This window comes from Siphateles boraxobius, unplaced genomic scaffold (genome assembly GCF_051911475.1).
Source record: "Siphateles boraxobius isolate OS27281-9 unplaced genomic scaffold, OSU_SipBor_1 24, whole genome shotgun sequence".
NCBI lineage: Eukaryota > Metazoa > Chordata > Actinopteri > Cypriniformes > Leuciscidae > Siphateles > Siphateles boraxobius.
Window position 1 is genome coordinate 17,825,465 of NW_027508855.1, and position 17,638 is coordinate 17,843,102.

At 41.2% G+C, this 17,638-nt stretch overlaps 2 protein-coding genes and 1 long non-coding RNA gene across 3 annotated transcripts in view; 2 read left to right on the plus strand and 1 right to left on the minus strand.

The window, feature by feature from the left end:
• spef2 (sperm flagellar 2) overlaps positions 1 to 17,638 on the plus strand; it is a 112,431-nt gene that overhangs the window by 94,241 nt on the left and 552 nt on the right. The window lies entirely within an intron of this gene.
• The window catches only part of fam111.2 (family with sequence similarity 111.2), a 47,605-nt gene that overhangs the window by 15,807 nt on the left and 14,160 nt on the right, over positions 1 to 17,638 (minus strand). The gene's annotated exons all lie outside the window — the stretch shown is intronic.
• On the plus strand, positions 1,733 to 14,772 carry LOC143749226 (uncharacterized). Its single transcript, XR_013206903.1, has 3 exons — positions 1,733 to 1,806; positions 14,291 to 14,374; positions 14,460 to 14,772. It is a non-coding gene; the product is annotated as an uncharacterized LOC143749226 (long non-coding RNA).

Genomic DNA, 17,638 nt, shown 5'->3' on the forward strand with positions numbered 1-17,638 from the left:
GCTCTCCGCCACGTCGCCGAACAACCCAACCTGGGAAATTGGGGAGTCCAGGAACCGAACCTTGTCCGCATCCGCCATCTCAACCAGGCTGAGCCAACGATGGCGTTCCTGGACCACCAAAGTGGACATCGCTAGACCGACCGCACACGCCGCGACACTTGTACCCCGGAGGGCGAGGTCAGTGGCGGTGCGGAGCTCACTCATGAGCGCCCGGTCCAAACTACCCTCGTGCATGTCCATGAGTGTCTTGGCCTGGTAGACCTGCAACAACGCCAAGGCATGCAAAGAGGAAGCGGCTTGCCCGCAAGCTCTGTAAGCTCTGACCGCCAATCCGGACGCGAACTCACAGGCCCGCGAGGGGAAACAAGGATCCCCCACCCAGGATGCAGCGGCCGTTGGACATAAATGAGTCGCAACAGACCGCTCCACTGGAGGGATAGCCTCATAACCCTTCACCGCTCCTCCGACAAGGGTAGTGAGGGAGGAAGAACTACTTAAGTCGTTTTCAGCAGTAAAAGGTGCCGTCCACGACCAAGTAAGCTCTTCATGCACTTCGGGAAAGAAGGGCACTGGGGCGGCGGGCTGAGAACCAGCACGGCCCGCCCCGAGATACCAATCATCCAACCGAGACTGAACAGGACACGGTGGAGGGTTCCACTCGAGCCCGACAGCCTCGGCGGCCCGTTTCAGCATAGCTGATAATTCTGGATCCGGCTCGGGCAACATTGAACTCCCGGAGGGAGACAACGCAGCTGAGTCGTCATCTCCAGACATCAGCTCACCCTCCGATGCTGCAATCGACATCCTGTCCCCCAGGGGAGCCCCGAGTGAAACCGCTGGCCCACCCATTACAGATGGACCAGCAGATAACACCGGAGGCTCCAATGGTAGCAGTGGAAGGGAGGGGTGAGGAGCCCACAGGGAATGGTTACCGGGCGGGACATCCAACACTACCCTCCGGTCACCCATCCCATGCAGCACCCGGGGGTGGGGCATGGCAATGGGGACTCGCTCTCCGCGGACGAAGGCGAGTCTCGCCCTCAACACTGCGACAGTCATGTTCCCACAGTGAAAACATGAGCTGTCCACAAAATCTGTCTCAGCGTGCTGTAAGCCCAAACACGTGATACAACAATTGTGACCATCAGAGAGAGACAGGGAACGACCGCACCCAGAAACGCACGGGCGGAATGACATCTTGAAAAAGACGCAAACGCACCCGTGTTGCTCTTTTAGGAAGTGAAAAACTCTCACCAGTGTCGGAGCACACAGGGGAATGACCACGGCAACACTGACACAGGAATGGTGCACCCTGTGCCAGTGAAGCACTCACTTTCTCGCCCTCAACCGACCGTCAGACAAACAAACACAAACAGAAATTTGGTTGCTGTGAAAACAGCAGTTGAGAGCTTAAAGCTCGCGATCACCGCTGCACTCGCGCCGTAACCACCGACACCAGGAGAGACTTCCCAAAGAAGCGCCGACACACTCGCTCGTTGTACAACAACACTCTTCAGATCCAGACATGAAGCTCGGCTCCGAAGCGAAAGGCAAATGGTGCGTGCATCCACTTCCGTATTTATACCCGCGCTGCGGGGCGGAGTGTGAGATGCAAATCTCGCACGCCAATGTGTATTGGCTCGTTCAATAATACTCGAAGACGATAGGCTCCCTAGCGTGATCCCATTTCAGTCGGCGTCGACTACGTCCGACGTTATCGACTGAAAGGGAACAGGAGTCATTGATGATGGCTGGTTAGACGATCACACTGCTGTACTAATCAACCATTATTCTGCATTATTGCAGGTAACACACACACACACACACACCTCTAACACATCACAAAACTGCCTGGGATGAGTTTGAAGTCTAATGGTTCTGTGTGCTTGTGTGTGTGTGTGTGTGTGTGTGTGTGTGTACAGATAGGAGTGGGCCGCTTTCAAGACTCCCTGTGTCTGCTGAGAGATTATTATTCAGCGATGTGTAAAACTGCGTTTCCTGAATCCACACGTGGCTTGACTCGCGTCCCATTGATTGACATCACTGCAGAGGAGCGTGTCGAGCAAGAGGAGTCAAAAATGTAAAAAGAAGCATTACACATCATGATTTATCATCATGTCACAGAAATTACAGGACTATAGATCATGCCAAGCTACTGCAGTTGTCCATCTGTCTGTCTCACCATTTAGCTGTGTTTAGAATAGCATATACTAGTTTTGCAGTATACATGCAAATTTTCACCTATTTGCTAACATGTTCAGTATAAAACAAAGCATAGTGTGTGGAATATTGTATCCCAAAATGCAGTGCGCTTTTATTTTAAACTTCAATTTCCAGTGTGACAAATGAACTGATTTAACATTTTGATCATACTGCCAAGAGTTTTATTTCAGAGGTGATACCTGGTCACCACTTGCAGAGCTAAATATTTACATGATAAGCTCAAGTCACATTCATTTATTAGGATTACAAATTTTATTTAAATGTTTAATTGAGCTTCCAATTCAACAGTATTTTTAACTGAGAAAGTGCACACACTGTTTTCCATTTTGAGGCAATCAAGGTTTCGGACATTAACCTCTTGTCACATCTCAAAGGTCAGCTGGGCCTTTTGTTGATCTAATCAGGCTGATTGGATTAGCATCTGAAGGCTCTGAGTTACACTGTTACCTGATGAAATCAGGTAACCAGCTGAATCAAGAGTCCCTTGCTCTATGAAATTAATCCCACCCCCTTGAAATGTATATAAACTGCAATGTAAAGTTCCTTTAGCTAGACTTGGGTAAGATTTTGGATGAAGCAGACTACAGCAAATAAACAATCCTGCTTAAAAGATACAATCCCAACGTCTCCTGGTCTTCGCGTCTAAGTCTCCTACACTTAAGAAGAACAAGGTTTACAACAGATGGTGCCTGTGACCCGGATAGAGCTACTCACCAGAATCCAGATTGAATCAACAAAAGATCTCAACGAAGAATGAACTTTCTGACTGAGTTCCAGACGGAATCTTGAAAACCTCAAGCTCAACAAAGATCTCAACAAAGAATGAACTTTCTGACTGAGTTCCAGAACTGAATCTCAACTGGACCTCAACAAAGCTGACTGAGTTTTCCAGACTGAATCTTTTCATTCAAACAACGATTCGGTGAGTTTCACTCTATTCAAAGAACCAGACCAGTACGAATTTTGTGCCTCTGTGCCGTCAGAGAATGAGTTATCAGACAGCTGTAGTGTTTGATTACCTAAAGTTATCCTTTAAAAGTTGTCTTTTAAAGATGAAAATATTGTCTCTGTTCAGGCAGGGGCGTTTTTAACATCACATGATAAAAAGATATCCTCTGTGTCAGGCAGGGAAGTTTAGTATTATTTTGCTAATTATTTGTTTTGTTGTTTGTTACCTTGTGGTGTTATCCTCTAAAAAATTTATTTTAGAGAAGAGAGTTTGATCCTCTGTTCAGGCAGGGAAGTTTTTAACATCACGTGTTAAAAAGATATCCTCTGTTTGTCAGGCAGGGAAGATTAGTATCATTTGCTAATTTGTTTTTTGTTATTTTGTGTTGTTACCCTCTAAAAAAATTATTTTAGAGAAGAAAAGTTTGACCCTCTGTTTCAGGCAGGGAAGATTAGCGTAACATGCTAATAGTTTGTGATGTGTTGGTAACAAGTCTGTGTTAACGAGTGTAACCTCTGCTGATCAGAGAAGTTTTAGTGTTTGTTTGTGTGGTAACAGAAAAAAAAAAATGGTTAGAAGTGTTACGTCCTGAGGACGTATTTTATAAAAAGTGTTTTTTGATGTGTATTTTACTTTGTTAAATTGTTGTGTTTGTTATGCTCTGTCAGTCTCTCCCTCACTCTGATTGCCTTGCAGCTAATTAACCACACCTGAGGCTCGTAAGGAGAGTTGCAGAGCTACACTATAAGAGAGCAGAGTGAACACTGCTTGAGGAGGTTCACTTCTCCCCTGCATCAGACTTGTGTGTTGCTAAGTGTGAAACTGGTGTGTCGTCTCTGTTTGGTACAGTTGAGCTTGTTTTTGGTGTGCTTTGTGTGATAAAGCAATCTCTTTTCTTTTTTTCTCTTTATAACTTTGTTTGGTAACTAAAAGGTATTGTATGGCAACTTTTTGCTTGTTTTGGAAAGCAGTAGGGAGATTGAGTCACCACTTTTTTCTTTTTATATATTAATCCTTGTTTTTGGTTAGTCACGGAGTGGAGGGCAGCATATGTTGTTTATTTATTTGCTTTTACATGTGTAGGGCATTTAGTTTTCCTTCCAATAGTAAGCTTCCTCTTTTGTTTGTTGTTTTGGTCTGACCTTCTCCTGAAGATTGAAAGCTTCCATTTTCTTTGTTTAAATGCAATAAATCATTTTACGTTTGCATCAAGTGTTTTGGCTCACTTTTCTGGGGCAGGGGACTGAAGGGAACCCTCCACGTTTACGTTCTTTTCTATTTATTTAAGTTTGTTACCCTCTCCCAACCCTAGACTGGGAGGAGATCGTAACAAGTGGGGGCTCGTCCGGGATCCTACAGAAGAAGGGTGAAAATGTATGCGAGTACACAGAAAGATTTTGCCAGACCGCTGCAGCTTACAGTGGGATTGTTGACACTTCAGAGAAGGTGCTAGAGGACAATGGTGCCCTCGTTCGCACATGGTTTGATGGTCTTTTGTCAGAACATAGAAATGCATTGCCTTTCTTAGAAATCACATGGTCCACTAGGACCCTGCAAAGCAACCTAGACAGGTTAGCTACTTGGGAAAGAGATTCTGATGTCAGGGCGAGAGTAAAAATTGCAGCAGCATCGTTTAAGGTCAACACAGAGAACCCACAGAAACGTAAATGTCTTAAGAGAGAGGGCAGTTGTTATTACTGTGGTAAGCCTGGACATTGGAGAAAAGAATGTAGTAAAAGCAAAAGAACTTTAGAGAAGTTAACAATGTTGCTCAGCTCCTACTCAGTCTGCTTGCTACTCTGAAGCAGCCATTCCCAACGTCATTAAACGGGTGGGGCAGCTTGTTGAGGTGTTAACCATTTGGGCTGTGAGTGCTTAATTTCCCCAGTAACTTACAACAGAGATAAAAGACTTATTCTTATGTTTAAAAGAACAAAAGGAAAAGTGACTGTCTCAGCTTTCCTTTGTGGGGACAATGGTTAAGTAGACTCACAGCCTTAAATGTTGTCTACAGCACAGGCCCTTCATTAGTAATGAGCTGGGTCAGGCTGTAAACTTAAAATGCCCTCAATGTAATGTCCGCATTAATGAATCAAGCAAAAGTCACTTCTGTCACTTCCTCTCGCTGGGAAATTGGTTAGCAACTCTCACAGCCCCGAATATTGTCTTACAGCGTGCACCTGTCACGAATCCGTCCTCATGTATGATGTCTGCTATGACTGAAGTTTTGTTAGAGGATGAAGGAGAAATGACTCACGATTGTGTTACGCTTGCATATACCCCTACGAGTGAAGTAAAAGAAACTCCCATAGAGAATTCAGAATTTGAGTTGTTTGTTGACGGTTCAGCTCAAGTAATTGAAGGTAACAGACGAGCAGGTTATGCAGTAACGTCCATCACGGAAGTGTTAGCTTCAGGACGTCTTCCAGATCATTTTTCAGCTCAAGCTGCAGAACTAGTAGCCCTTACAAGAGCATGCACGCTAGCTTCAGGATCAGTTGCTAATATCTACACAGATTCCAGATATGCTTTTGGGGTAATTCATGATTTTGATGTCATTTGGCAAACCAGACAGTTTCTAACTTCTGCTGGATCCCCCATTAAGCATGCTGAATTAGTGAAAGATCTAATGTTTTCCATGAAACTTCCAAAGAAATTAGCAGTGATCAAAGTGAAAGCACATCTCACAACTAATACTACAGAAGCTAAAGGTAATGCTCTTGCTGATATGGCAGCTAAACAGGCTTGTTTCTATGCAACTGTACAAGTGTGTTCAGGTAGTGCAGCACAGAAGACAATTATGCCTCCTGAATCAATAATTGATCTGTACTAGGGCTGGGCGATAAATCGATTTTAGCGATTAACTCGAATGTGTAGTTTACGCCTTTTTTTTTTATTTATTTTTTTTAATGAAAATCGGTTTTCTCTTTAACAACCGCCGACACTCCCATCTGGGCTCCCGTAGTTCCGACTGGGCTCAGCGCTTGCCATGATAGAGATACACAAACAACATGGCAAATGATCAAGATCGCGGCAGCAGAAGCACACCCGCCGAAAACATTTACAAGCTGGATCTGCAGGGCTGCCAACTCACGAGTTCACTGTGAGAGACACAATTCTGTCACTTTTTACACGCTCTCACGCCACACATCCATTTTCTCACGCAGAGAAAAATCGCGAAGCAAAGAGTACACTGACACCGACAGACAAGACAGAGCAGGTTACTATCGATATGAAACAGATTCTCAGCTCTCAGATTCTGTCAATTTTATTACGAAATTCAAACAATAAACACCGTTTTGGCGCTTGTAAATGTGACGTCAAAGAACGCTGGCAGATCTCAGTTCAAGCGGCATGTGAACCGATCATCTGTTACTCTTTACTACCAACTTACCGAAATGTAATTAAATCGATCGATTAGTGTTTTTCAAATGCGGAAAGATGTCCATAAAACAGCTGGAGAACAACATATGCCACGTAACGTTACATTTACCTCAGGATGCCTTTTAATGACCCATAGCACGCATGTTAGTTGGACTTAAAATAATTGCTATAGAGAGGAGTATTTTGCTAAATATGATAACTATATTACACATTTATAATATTTTTACCTATATCATTAAAATAGTATAACGTTGTTATTATAAAAAATGCATTATATTTAATTTGAGTTAGTTTTAACCTTTAATAATACCAGCTGACAGGGCTCTCTGTATGTTTACAGCATTAGGTGATTTTTTAAAAAAAAATATTGAGAACAATTAACACATTAACGTATCTACTGTACCTATTTATCCAAAGGAATTTATATTGAATCAAGATCAGAATCAAATTGAAGTTGAAATTGTGAAATTTGTGTTAAGCAATAATAAAAACAGTAGCATACCAGTAAACTTAATAAAATTATGTTTAGTTACCAAATAATTTGATGCAAGTTTATTGTTTTTTTTACACATCCCCCCAATCCCAATCCACCCATTTTATTATATGTTACATTTTCATTGTTTTCAAAGACAGGGCCTGTCCTCTTGTCTTTTTGGCTTGTTGTTTCTGATTGCACTTTAATCGAGATCAAATCCCAGAAGGAAATATTAAAACAAAAGAAAGTTAAATCTTGATTTGAACAATTTTTCTTTGTCATCTGCAGATTGATTTTAAGTAGGGAGAGAAAAAAATCGATTTAAATCGTAAATTGGATTTTTTGTGAAAAAATCTGGGATTTCTTTTTTTAGGCCATATCGCCCAGCCCTAATCTGAACAAAGACGTTCCTCTGTATGAAGCATGGACATGGTTACACAAAGGAGCCACAGTGGATTCATCCGGTTGCTGGACCAAAGGGGGGAAAGTATGTTGCTCCCGAATCACTGTTGCCATATTTGGCTCAACAAATACACAATTTGGGTCACAGTGGTCCAGCAACGATGAATCGCAGGCTCTCAAATCAGTGGTGGAATCCAAAATTCAGAAATGTAGCCACAGAAACAGCCAAGAGGTGTGTTACATGTCAGAAAAATAATGATGTACCAGCAGCCAATGCACCAGCAGCACATACCCCAGCCCCACCAGGACCATTTCGTCACCTGCAAGTTGATTACATATCATTGCCTCGTTGTAAGGGATAAACTGATGTTTTGGTAGTAATAGATAAGTTCTCAAGATGGGTAGAAGCTTATCCAACAGGGCGTGCTACAGGTGCACATACTGCTAAATGTCTTGTCACTGATTTCATTCCCAGATGGGGATTACCAGATTGCATTGACTCAGATCAAGGTACACACTTCACAGGACAGGTAGTCAAGGAAGTGTCTAGAATTTTGAAGATTAAGTGGAATCTTCACTGCCCATACAGGCCACAAGCATCAGGACAGGTTGAACGATCGAACAGAACAATCAAAACCAGACTAAGCAAAATGCATCAGGAAGGGGTACCATGGGTCGAAGCACTGCCAGCAGTACTGTGTAGTATGAGAGCATCACCTAACAGAACAGTAGGACTGAGCCCTCATGAGATTATTACTGGACGCCCCATGCAGATGCCAGGTGTGATTGATCTTGGAAATGCTGATGTACACATTGCCTCAGATGCCCTGATTGCTTACTGTGAAAACCTTACAAAGGCGGTACAGAGTGCCAGAGGGAGAGTTGAGTCATGTTGGCAGAATCCACCAGAAGGTGGACACACAATCATCCCAGGTCAATGGGTCATGATAAAGTCATTTAGAAATAAGCCATTAGAACCAAAGTGGTGAAAGGACTGTAAAGAGGGGGTTTACAGTTCTTGACCCAGGACCAGAGATGATGAAAGAAGACCAGGAGTCGTGATGTTCAATCAAAGAGTAAAATTTACTGAAGAATAGTTTGCAGTTAAATTGGTAGAGCCAGCGTCAAAGTCTCACGAGGAGGTCGCAAGCTAACTCTACCTTACATGAAAATCGTACACCAGTTATACTGTTACCAAGGGCATACATTCCATAAACATTCACTTCTGATTGGCTCAGAGGACATAAAATTTAAACAATGACACATAGATAGACGGGTACGTTGACAACAATCAAGATAGCTGTCATCCAAGTCACGAAGATCCAGTAATGACCTCGGAGGGCCCATCGAAAAGCGTCATGAGACCAGCCACCCCGTGTCATGAGACCTGCAACATACTGATAAAACCTTCCATTCTCAGAGAGAGGAAATAACAATTACTTTACTTCTTGAGAGATATAGGTATGAAAGAAGTAAAACAAATCATAGAATTGTACAGAAATTGCCCCTGTCCGTTAATAGGGTCAGCAGAGAAACATGATCATATGATGAGGGTTTTCTTTAAGTTTAACACACTCATTAATATACATACAGACAAAAAGCCTGTGTTTAATGTTCTCACTCAGGGACACAGAAGATTAGTCACAGACATCAGGAGACATTCATGAAAGATAGGCATTCAACCAACATTCAGGAAAGATGTGCATTCAGCAAAAGTATGAATAAGAAACATATGGGAATGATTATATAACTTGATTAGTGCTCATTATAGTAATAACGTAATCATGAAATGATTATATAACTTTATTAGTGCTTATAGTCATAATGTAATCATAAAACAAAGGATATGCATATAGTTGAATTGAAGAGGCAAGGGATTCTGACCCCAACCCTTCAGTGGCATGGGCCACATCAAGTGATGTTGATTACAGCAGCTGCAGTATTGTGTCAGGGAAGGAAAACCTGGACTCATTGTACACACTGTAAGGTTGTTCCCCCACCTACAGGGATAGGTGAGGACACGGAACCAGTGAGGAGCCCCGGGAAGAACCGAACGCAACAGGCTTCGGAGGTTAACCCTGGGGTGAAGACTTCCCTCATAGGCCCTATCCTAGTCCATCCTTACCTCACTGTTCCTTAGGTGTCAAAGGTTTAAGAAAGAGGGAACAACAATAGCAGACTCAGAAAAGTTTACAACCCTAGTGTTTGAACAAATACTGCTCCACTGTCTAGCAGACTCAGAAAAAGTTCACAATCCTAGTGTTTGAACAAATACTTGACCTTAATTGACCCATACGCACCAACCTCCTCTCCTGCGTATGAAGCCACAACCTCCAGAAAACAACTAGACCCACTGCTGAACCAACTATCACGAAAGAAAAAAATACACAACGCAGAGACTCGCATACGAAACCTTCAGTCATCCATCAACATGATCAAGATTGTCGTTCTACTAAGCATCATGGACATTGCACAAAGTGTGGACTCCAGGAACAACATATTCTTAGAGCTGATGAATATGTCAAGAAATGCCTTGTTCGCTGGAAAGGACGTTTGCATGCCACACGCACCTGCAGTAGGAGCAGGAATCCCCTGGGTGGCACACCCTATCCCCACAACTACAAAATTCAGCTCCTACCACTAACGAAGCAGATGGCTGCATTCCAGGACTCACTTGTGCACAAACATGGTGGTCAAGAACTCTTGGAGCATTAATACCATCTTATGGTGTCATGCAAGCCCTTGATCAAGTCAGAAGCTTATCGAATTCTGTACAGAAATTGGCCAATGATACGGCTTTGGCGCTTGGTAACATCACGGACACTCTCGCTTCGCACAAAATAATGATCTTACAGAACAGAGTGGCCTTGGATTACATTCTAGCAACGCAAGGAGGAGCCTGCACAATCATCGGACCTGAGTGCTGCACCGGGTTAATGGATCCAACAGAGAACTTGAACAAAATCCAACAAGACATTCTTGATCTGTCAGCAAAATTACACCAGATGACTGAAGTTAAATTTTCATGGTTCGGAAACTTGATTGGGAAACCCTGGCTGTGGACAAAGGAAATGGCAATTGTGTTGTTGTTTGTTCTACTGGCGTACTATCTATGCGTCCACAGTATCAAGCGTTTCAGTCAACATATGAATCACGCCTCTCTCGAGAAAATCACAGTTCCTACCAGAAAAGACTATTACCCGTAGGGATGTCACGGACCCTAAAATTGCATGTTTGTTTAAGTGTTTAAATTTGTATTCTGTGAGAGTTATTTAGAACTCTCAAAGGGGGAAATGTAGGATTACAAATTTTATTTAAATGTTTAATTGAGCTTCCAATTCAACAGTATTTTTAACTGAGAAAGTGCACACACTGTTTTCCATTTTGAGGCAATCAAGGTTTTGGACATTAACCTCTTGTCGCTTAATAAACAAACTACAGCTAGTTCAAAACGCAGCAGCTAGAGTTCTTACCAGAACCAGGAAGTACGACCATATTAGCCCGGTTCTGTCAACACTGCATTGGCTCCCTATTAAACATCGTATAAATTTTAAAATATTACTGATGACTTACAAAGCACTAAATGGTTTAGCTCCCCAGTACTTGAGCGAGCTCTTAACGCATTATAGTCCTTCACGTCTATTGCGATCTCAAAGTTCTGGCCAGTTGATAATACCTAGAATATCTAAATCGACTGCAGGCGGTAGATCCTTTTCCTATTTAGCACCAAAACTCTGGAACAATCTTCCTAACATTGTCCGGGAAGCAGACACAGTCTGTCAGTTCAAAGCTAGACTAAAAACACATCTCTTTGACCTAGCATTCACATAACACTCTATAGAGTTCTATAATTCAATATTAGGCTGCTTAGATTAGGTCAGCCGGAACTGGGAACACTTTCCTTAAATCCTGATGTACTCGTTACATCATAAGAAGAATGGCATCTACGCTAATTTTAGTGTCTTTGTTTATCCCAAGGTTTTCCCGCAGCCTGCCGGATCCAGGCCGTTTCCAGATCTGACGAAGGACTTTCGCCTGGACCCGATGACAATGCAGTGCTGAAGTGCCAACTAGCCTCTCCCTATGGAGGATCCCTATACCACTCTACAGATAAAGCGTTGTGGAATTTTTCGGTTCGCGTACCTACCCGAAGTGATAAGATAAAATAAAATTCTGCATCAAAATTTATAGACAAGACAAGTAGTTTGTTTAGGCATGGTTTGTAAGAATTACAAACCTGCGCACATATATTCAAATGCACATAACTATAGAATCAATTCTTAATGCGCATGTGAACGCCATCAGCGTCTATCACAGGTTCACGTTTAAAGTCTGTTTAGAGAGAACGGTGTCGTCTTAGCGGCCCCTAATTTAATAACAAATGATAATTTAGACGGAAGTGAATCAATCAAAACTAACTTTAGCTGGAAAAAACATTTTTCAAGAACCACTATAAAACTAAACCAATCTCTGTTACCCTAAATTATATTTTTATCTCTGTAAAGCTGCTTTGAAACAATCTACATTGTTAAAAGCGCTATATAAATGAGGATGACTTGACTTGACTTGTCACATCTCAAAGGTCAGCTGAGCCTTTTGTTGATCTAATCAGGCTGATTGGATTAGCATCTCAAGACTCTGAGTTAAACTGTTACCTGATGAAATCAGGTAACCAGCTGAATCAAGAGTCCCCTGCTCTATGAAATTAATCCCACCCCCTTGAAATGTATATAAACTGCAATGTAAAGTTCCCTTAGCTAGACTTGGGTAAGATTTTGGATGAAGCAGACTACAGCAAATAAACAATCCTGCTTAAAAGATACAATCCCAACGTCTCCTGGTCTTCGCTTCTAAGTCTCCTACACTTAAGAAGAACAAGGTTTACAACAAGTGCTTTGTACAGGTTGTTTCAAAGCAGTTTCACATTAATAAACAGTAAAATAACAGCGTTAATGTAAAATCAAGCAATTATGAAACAAATTCAATTTCAGCTGTAAAGCAGCTCTACAGAAGACAAGTCAAATATATTTATATAGCGCTTTTCACAATACAGATTGTATCAAAGCTGCTTTACAGTATCAATCAAAACAACTTAACAATGTTTGTTTATTACTGGAAAAAAAGACATCCTAGTTTGGTAGAGCTGATCAATGGTATGATTGGTTAATTAATTTGAATATCCCCAACTGAGCAAGCCAAAGGCAACAGTGGCAAGGAACCGAAAAAACTCCATCCAGTGACCTAATGGTGTCCTAACACCCCATCAGATGACCCAATGGAGAAAAAAAAACCTTGGGAGAACCCAGGCTCAGTCGGGGGCCAGTTCTCCTCTGGCGTTTATGAACTAGAGGCCGAATTTACAGTAACTGTAAGATAAAAAATGTATATGAATGCCTGGCTAAATAGATGCGTCTTCAGTCTAGTTTTAAACTGGGAGAGAGAGTCTGAGCTACGAACAATATCAGGAAGGCTATTCCAGAGCTTCGGAGCTAAATGTGAAAATGCTGTGCCTCCTTTGGTGGATCTGGATATCCTTGACCAGAAGCCTCGAATCTAGTGATCTTAAAGAGCGCGATGGATTGTAAGGCGATAGAAGATCCGTTAAATAGACTGGAGCTAAACCATTTAGAGCTTTATAAGTCAAAAGCAATACCTTGTATTTAATACGGAACTTTATAGGTAACCAATGAAGTGATGATAAAATCGATGTTATATGATCATATTTTCTTGATCTAGTAAGAACTCTAGCGGCTGCATTTTGGACTAACTGTAGCTTGTTTATTGAAGATGCAGGACAACCAGCTAATAAAGCATTACAGTAATCTAGTCTCGAGGTCATGAATGCATGAACTAACTTTTCTGCATCAGAGACTGATAGCATATTACGTAGCTTAGCAATGTTTCTAAGGTGGAAAAAGGCTGTTTTTGTAGCATATGAAATATGCTTTTCAAAAGACAGGTTGCGGTCTAGTATAACACCCAGGTCTTTTACTGTAGAGGATAAAGTTACAGGGCATCCTACTATGTTAAAGTCGTGCTGTGAAGGGTTTTGTGGACGGTTTTTAGAACCGATAAGTATTACCTCTGTCTTGTCTGGATTTAATAAAAGAAAATTACGCGTCATCCAATCTTTTATATCATTAACACAATCTGTCAATTTGGATAATTTAGCGTATTCATCTGGCCGTGATGAAATATATATTTGAGTGTCATCTGCATAACAATGGAAACTAATTCCATGTTTCCTTAGAATATTACCAAGTGGCAGCATATATATTTAGAATAATAAAGGGCCTAACACAGATCCCTGCGGCACTCCATAGTTTGCCGAAGTTATAATCAATTTTTCTCCATTTAAGTAGACGAAATGGTAGCGGTCAGATAAGTATGACCTGAACCAGCTTAATGCTTGTCCTTGAACACCAGTGTAATTTTGTAGTCGATCTAAGAGTATTGTGTGATCTATAGTATCGAACGCAGCACTAAGATCAAGTAAAACTAGTACTGAGATACAGCCTTGGTCCGAAGCTAAAAGTAAATCATTTGTGATTCTAGAAGACTCAGTTCAAGTCAGTTCAATGTTGATTCAAATGAGTTCAATAACAGTCGTTAGTGTTATTATCCAGCGCAATTGAGTTTTCGTCCTATAGTGCCAGTGCAGTTAAATCGATAATATTACTGTATATTTCTTGTCTTTGCAATATACAGTAGTGTATACTATGTAGTAAATGTTATATAGTATTCAATTCTGAACGTAGACATTTGTTTTTTACAGTAAAGATATTTAGATAGACTCTAAGGGACCACAGTGAGACCTGATGTTTGATATGATAAAATATTATGTATTCTTATATCAGCCCTGGCCCTGCGCTGTTAGAAAAACCTGTAAAGAGTGCTGATGAAAAAGACTGTGAAATGGAGGACAAGAAGAAAATTAAAGTGTATGTGTGCTTAAAATTTTTGTCTTTGGGTGCGTTTAAAAAATAAGCATGTTTGTTGAATAACTGGATATGTTTGTGCTGTCAGGTTTCCGTTGGTTTCCTGCAGATCTCCAACTTCTGAGGTTCTGCACTATCCTGATGAGAAACTCCTGCAGGAGTTCTTCCAGACCGCACTCACCGCCGTCAGGAGCATGGGGAGTTGGTTATTAGAAATATATATAATCATCTTTTTGCTGTTGAGCTTAAAAATATGGGCCATATTTGCCATTACTGATTTACATCTTCTGACAGACAAATGCAATTAGTTTATTTAAAAAAAAACTTGCAGCATCTTTCAGTTAAGGCAAGAAATATTCCTCTGAACTACATCATGTTCCAGTAGGCAGTGTCTTTCTAGGCAGTTTTGGTAACTCAAATCAATTAAAAAATCTGTAAATATTTATGAAACTGAGTCATAATACAGATGGATAGATAATCTATAATTTGATTGAAAAAAATGGTTTAATACTGTGTACATTTGTTTATACATACGATATGCTGTAACAGAGAAGAAAAATCTAAAAGAATTCATAATCGCATTAAAAACAGAAAAACGGCTATTTTTAATTAAGTAATTTCTAATGTTGGTTAATAATTTGAATAAATTGTTCATAAACACTACTGTTTAACAACGAGAAGAGGTGGTGCCATGTCAGCTGCTGGTGTTGGTCCACTGTGTTTTATCAAGGGCAGGGTCAATGCAGCTAGCTATCAGGAGATTTTGGAGCACTTCATGCTTCCATCTGCTGAAAAGCTTTATGGAGATGATTTCATTTTTCCATTTTTCCTCTCTCCATTTTTCCTCAGGTCCCCCAAGGTCTGGAATCGGTCCTTCTCCACAATCTTCCTCAGGGTCCGGTCACCTCTTCTCGTTGTGCAGCGTTTTTTCCACACTTTTTCCTTCCCACAGACTTCCCACTGAGGGGCCTTGATACAGCACTCTGGGAACAGCCTATTTGTTCAGAAATTTCTTTCTGTGTCTTACCCATAGACTGTAAAAAAATATGGACGTAGTGTCCGTGACGTCACCCGTAGGTTTCTGAAGAGCGTTTTTGAAGCCTAAAGTGGGCGGGGCCAACCGTCGCCATCTTGGCAGCGTGTCATCTCTCGTCACTCCCGGATAAAAGAAAATGGGCAAAGAGGCGGGAAGTGGGTGGAGCTGAGGTGCTAATGCTATGCTACTGGCCTCACGCTAAAGTGACAGCTGAATGTAGAAGTAAAGCCAATAGTTAAAGTTCATGTTTTTGCCCTTCGAAATACTATAATAATTAAAATACGTAACTAAAAGTGAGACTATGTGTATCGTGATGCATTATTATTCTGCTAGTTAAAAATGTATTATCATGCAGTAACTTACAATATTGCTCTGAGCTTGTGCGTTTGACAGTGATTCATGCGCATACATGTCAGTCAGCGCGGCATCGCACGTCGAGTTCGTAAAGAGCTTTATTCAGTTCAGTCGCTTTTAAAATCTGATTTTGGCCGCCTCTCAATTTCTCAAATGGGTTAAACCAAAAATATTACCTCAGAAGTTCAAGTAAATGCACTAGAAATCCGCGCTCATTCAAGGGTGTGCATCTATTGCATGGACGGAGAGAAAGCACTGACACCTGCAGGATTTCATCTCACGGTACTTTTAATTTAACATTTAAAAGTTAAATAAGCATATCTGTTCCGTAAGAGCAATGGTACCGCATAACGAGTGTAGCCTGTATACTCCAAAAAGCAACGAAATTGTCAGACATCCATTAGTGCATGCGAGGAAAACAACTGGAAATACAGCTCTGGTTGTTCTCTCCATACTCGACAACGACGGAATCCAACGGCGTGACCAAAGGTATGATGCGTGTATTAAATTGAATGAAATAATCCCGAATACGATAAATTAGCTGAGGTAACGTGACGGCTAACAGACAGCAGACACACGGCTAATGATGACTATAACGACCGCAGCGGGAATCCACCTGTCACTCAAAAGTGGACACACCCTTAATTATGCAGAACTTTAAATATTAATCAACTAAACGGATGAGTTATAAAAAAATTCACCCCCCTCACAGTTGTTATGAAAGGCAGAATTAGCTGTATAGACCAAAGCCACATAGAGAACCAGGCTGTAAACATGTTTTTTTCTGCTGTAAAGTTGGTAATTTTAACATGGGGGAGATACAGATTTGACTCACTTGTGCAGCCAGCCTCAAGCGGCCAGTCAATGAATTGCAGTTTAACTCACTTCCTTGTTGGTTTCAAGAGAGAGACGGGGAGGTTGCCGCTTGGTCTTACCCTCTTGCTTGAGGGTGTCAATGATGGCTTTCTCGACAGCAGTCAGGTCGGCAGTCTTACCCATGATTGCAGTTTTGAGTAATGAAACAGGCTGGGAGTTTTTAAAAGCCTCAGGAATCTTTTGCAGGTGTTTAGTTAATTAGTTGATTCAGATGATTAGGTTAACAGCTCGTTTAGAGACCCTTTTCATGATATGCTAATTTTTTGAGATAGGAATTTTGGGTTTTCATGAGCTGTATGCCAAAATCATCAGTATTAAAACAATAAAAGACCAGAAATATTTCAGTTGGTGTGCAATGAATCTAAAATATATGAAAGTTTAATTTTTATCATTATATTATGGAAAATAATGAACTTTATCACAATATGCTAATTTTTCTTAGAAGGACCTGTACAGTTCAAATGAATATATAAAAATGTTATTTTAATGATTTAATGATCTCAACATAGAAGATTCCAGGCACTAAATGTATTAAGTCCCCGATATACTACAAGCGAAATTGAAGAACGAACTGATGTGACGTAATTTCGAACAAAATCAGGCCGAAACGAAGTTTGTTTGGAGTTCGTAACAGCTTGCCAAACCGAACTTTCCAAAAAAGTTCGCCATGGCTGGTAAATCCCTTTGTACTACCATTGGTCCGTGGCCATAATAGGTAGGTGTGCGTGGAGGCTCTGCTTTCCAAATTTTTTCTTTCACGTTAAAATCTTGTCCAGTTAATTTCTCCTGTTCAGTCTGTCAAGTTCAGACGTCCGTGAGTGAAAACATGAACACACTGGAGAGCTGCTTTGCACTTCTGATGAAACGAGACACTGACACTGTTTATCATGTTTAATACAGTAAAGCTGCTTGATTTTAAGCTAATTATTGTGTAAAGTGTGCCGAATTGCAGAGCTCGTCCAAACATATCCATGTTGCTATGATCAGATGCTTTTCTTATG